The 4,166-nt window shown below is 34.0% G+C and overlaps 1 long non-coding RNA gene across 1 annotated transcript; it reads right to left on the bottom strand.

The window, feature by feature from the left end:
• Nucleotides 1–369: 369 nt before the first annotated feature.
• LOC128195628 (uncharacterized) lies at nt 370–2,323 on the bottom strand. Its single transcript, XR_008247338.1, has 2 exons — nt 2,127–2,323; nt 370–577 (listed from the first exon to the last, which is right to left on the bottom strand). It is a non-coding gene; the product is annotated as an uncharacterized LOC128195628 (long non-coding RNA).
• Between the last annotated feature and the right edge of the window lie 1,843 nt (nt 2,324–4,166).

Raw genomic sequence — 4,166 nt, 5'->3', positions numbered from 1 at the left:
GAGTAGTCAAATCAATTCCTTTAAGCTATCCTTCAACTATATAGTCCCATACCTATACAGTCTCCAGATCCCTCTCATTCCGGTGTATGTTCGATTCATCCATGTACCCCTTCCACCCGAAGCTGCCAGGAGCCGCTCCTTGTGTGTGCCCCCTGCACCATGCTTCTTGCACCGGCGTCACTCCCCGCCCTCGTCTCCGTGCCCGGGTGTCACATGCCCACCAGCTTCCGCTCTGGTTCGTCCTCGAACCACACCGTACTGGGAGAGGCTAGGCTCTGATACCAAACAGTGTAACACCCCGATTTAGGCGTTACAATTTATTTTCCACAAAAAAATACATACATAATTTTTCTTTAACAATTTTCAACATCAACAAAATATTAAGTGCTTTATTACAACACAAGTCTTCTAAAATAAAATTTCACACAGTTCATAAACTTCTGAAATTTAAAATTCCACACAGTTTGAAATTTCAAACATATTTATTTTAGAAATTCCCTATGTCTCCTTTTTCCCCACAGATCTCTCATCTTCTAAGCAAGTCCAGAACCATCTGCTAATTCATCTGAAATAGTTTCTGCTCCCGTATAATATCACACATTATACGATCATTGCATTCACATGCACAAACACAAACAGTAGGGTGAGCTAACCGATTCAAGAAATATACATCATCCACAATCTTACTAACATCACAATTGTGGCAATCAGTCAAATACATGCATCTCAAACATACTCAAAAGCTAACTATTACACTGATACTTTATAATATTTCTCAAAGTCAAAATCATCAGTCGATTCACTAGAGTCAATACAACACATTATTAATCTGTCTACTTACCAAAGCACAGCAGTCAACAATCCTTCTGTCTACTTACCAAAGTAGTATAACCATGATATACTGATTACTTGCCAAAGTAATCTAACAAGGTGATTTTTATTATCTACTTACCAAAGTAGTACAACAAGGTGATATTGTCTACTTACCAAAGTAGCACAACACAAGATCTTCTACCTACTTACCAAAGTAGCACAAACCAAGTTTTTCTGCCTACTTACCAAAGTAGCACAAACCAAGTTCTTCTGCCTACTTACCAAAGTAGCACAAACTAACCAAATTACCTTTTTCAATATATTATTTATCGACGATCTGAACCAATCAAACTAATCAACGACATGTTTAGATCATATGGTAAGCTTTTCAGTCCAATCCAATGGTTAATGAGGCGGAAATCATCAATTTTGTATAAATGATCCAAAACATAAATTAAACAGTATTGAGATCCCTGAGAAGGTACGAAATTAATATCTCTAAATCTGTAACTACGATCTAAAATCCGAACGGTCGAAGTATACCACTATCTCTTAGGAACAACATACTAAAATTTCCGATTACTCTAACGGTTATCTAAATAGATATGAAGATTTTACCGAGGTAACTCAGAGACAGAAATTTAAGTGGTTCTCGGTTAAACTCAAAATGCGGAATGAATTCCTCTAAGCACAGACATCTAATTCCAAATCTGAACGATCAAGATCACCTAATATATCTTATGAACTACATACTAAAGTTTGGGCTCAATCTAACGGTAAATGAAATATCTATGAAATTTTTACCATGATAACTTAAGAACAGAATTACAGTATTCATCCGATTGTTTCAAACTTTCGAAATTTCTTTCTCTAAACACAGACCTTCAATTACAAATCCGATCGGTCAAGTTGTAGTAATATGTCTTAGGGATCATATATCAAATTTTGAGGTTGATCTAACGGTCCAATAGGTCAGAATCAATATTATACCGAGACAACTCAGTAACATAACTACAGGGTTAACTAATTTACTCAATCTTGCAGGATTTATTTCTCCAATTACAGACTTCTATTTTCAAATCCGAACGGTCAAAGTTTAGTAATAGATCGTAGGATTCACATACTAAAATTTTAGCTAAATCCAACGGTGAAAACAATTAATAGAAAGTTTTCACCACAGTAACTCGAAAATGAGAAATTATAATCTTGAAAACCAAATTTTACACAAGTCAATATATAACTACCATTACCAAATTTTAACACATTCATACTCATATTCATGATCATAATCAAGAAAGGATTAGCTCCCCTACCTCTTCTCCTTGCAAGAAATTCTTCACTCTTGATACACCTAGACCACCACCCTTGTTTGCTCTCCTTCTCAAATGTAAAAGTATTTTGTAACTTAAATCTTATTTCTCTTGCCCTCTCTTCTGGCCGTATAGGTGCTATATAAGGAGAAATAAATTCTCTTTGGCAGCTGGCTTAGCAATCATTCCATAAGAAAATAATGGAAAATGAAGGGTCCCATGTAAGAAATTTTTACACCCATGATTGAAAGCCTTGCACTCATGTTTCACGGAAAGTCAATTTCCATAATTCAAGTTTTGTCTTCTTCTTCTTTTCACATTATTATTTTATTTTATTTATGACCCTCCTTTGATCAAACATGGACCACACAATTTGCATTAAATTTAAATAACTAATACAAGACAATCAAGCTAAACAAAATGGTGGACAAAATACAAATAATAGTATTTATCTTACATATGAATGCACACCATAATTAATTATTCAAAACCACAACATTCATAAAATTATTTTGATTTTTCTATGGGTCTTACAAAAAACAAATAAAGAAAAAATTTTAATATTTCATAAAAACTAATTGTTTTTATAAAAAGACCATCAACGTTTTTATATTATTTTGATATTTTTTTAATAAAGCCGAGATCTAAATTGTAAATAAGAGTGTGTGAATAGTAGTTCTTGTTGTAAAAAAATGGACCCCTGGAAATAAATAGCTCATACTTCAATATATATTCTATCTTACTCGTACAAAATTTAAATTTACAAGGCTTTTATTTGTAATACAAAGGGAAATTATTTATGTATTCATGTACAAGAATAAGATATACTTCGCTTTACACACAACCGTTGAACCAACTACATGCATCAATTGTCAACGTAAAAATACTCTTTTATTTGGTATTTGCGGTTCATGCCAAGTTGTACTTCGAAAAGGTTAAATACATAAAAAAAATAAAAACTGCATATATGAGGATAATTTTATATTATAAATTGCCAAGTCTTAGCATTGAATGTGCGTATTGAAAATGTTATAATGCTAAGCCTGATTTGTTTTTTCAAAGAATGATATTCAAATATCTATGTAATGTTTTTATTGAGTTCAAATTTGCTATATGTTATCAGTGTTGATTTTTGTCAAATCCTATATAATTTTTACAAAATATGAAAACATTCATAAAACCAATAATCCAGTGACAATATAAAAAATCTTTATAATATAAATGCTAATTAAAGATATTTCTTTTTCCAAATTATTATAGATTAAATTTATTATCATAATTATTTTACTTTGTGTACCATATAGTTATTCTAATGTCATGTACCGAACGACCTTTTTAAGGTCGACCTTAAAGGATGTTTTTTCGGGTTGTCCTCCCAGGTCGTTTTCCTAGGATTTCCTCCTAGGTCGTCTTCTTAGGGTCGACCAATCAGACTGATCACCTAAATCGATCGATCATCAGGTCGACCAACCATCAGGCCGATCGACCAGCAGATCGAGTGGTCGACCACCCAGGTCGACCGCATGGTTAGATTATAAACGATAATAACTCATTAAGCTCCTAATGCAGATTAAGGTGTGATTGAACCGTAATTAGACAAGCGAAAGGTAAAGGCTCATCACCAGCTAGTGTAAATAAAGGTCTTATGTATGACTTTAGGATCACGGTGCATAATATATACATTACTTCCTGTGTCTATAGCTCGGTTACATTATTAACTTGAGCGTCGGAGTGTCTTTGACAGATACCCGCCCCCACGGCTTAGAGAAGGAGGAGGGAGAACGAACAATATAACTTGAGGTGCGAGGATGATTAGGGAGTCCGTCTGGTTTTCATAGAGTTCGTCCAGTCTTCAAGACAACCTGAAATGCTTTGAGTAAATTTCGTTCGGTCTTCAAGACAATCTGAAATGCTCTGAGTAATGTTCGTCCGGTCTCCAAAATGACCTAGAGTGCTTTGAGTAAGGACTTCAACCCTATACCCGAAACACTTTGCTTCTTTTATCACATTACGTTATCTATATCTTTTAACAGGTTTCATGGT

Source organism: Vigna angularis, chromosome 2 (assembly GCF_016808095.1).
Source record: "Vigna angularis cultivar LongXiaoDou No.4 chromosome 2, ASM1680809v1, whole genome shotgun sequence".
Lineage (NCBI taxonomy): Eukaryota > Viridiplantae > Streptophyta > Magnoliopsida > Fabales > Fabaceae > Vigna > Vigna angularis.
This window is presented reverse-complemented; position numbering and strand designations above follow the sequence as displayed.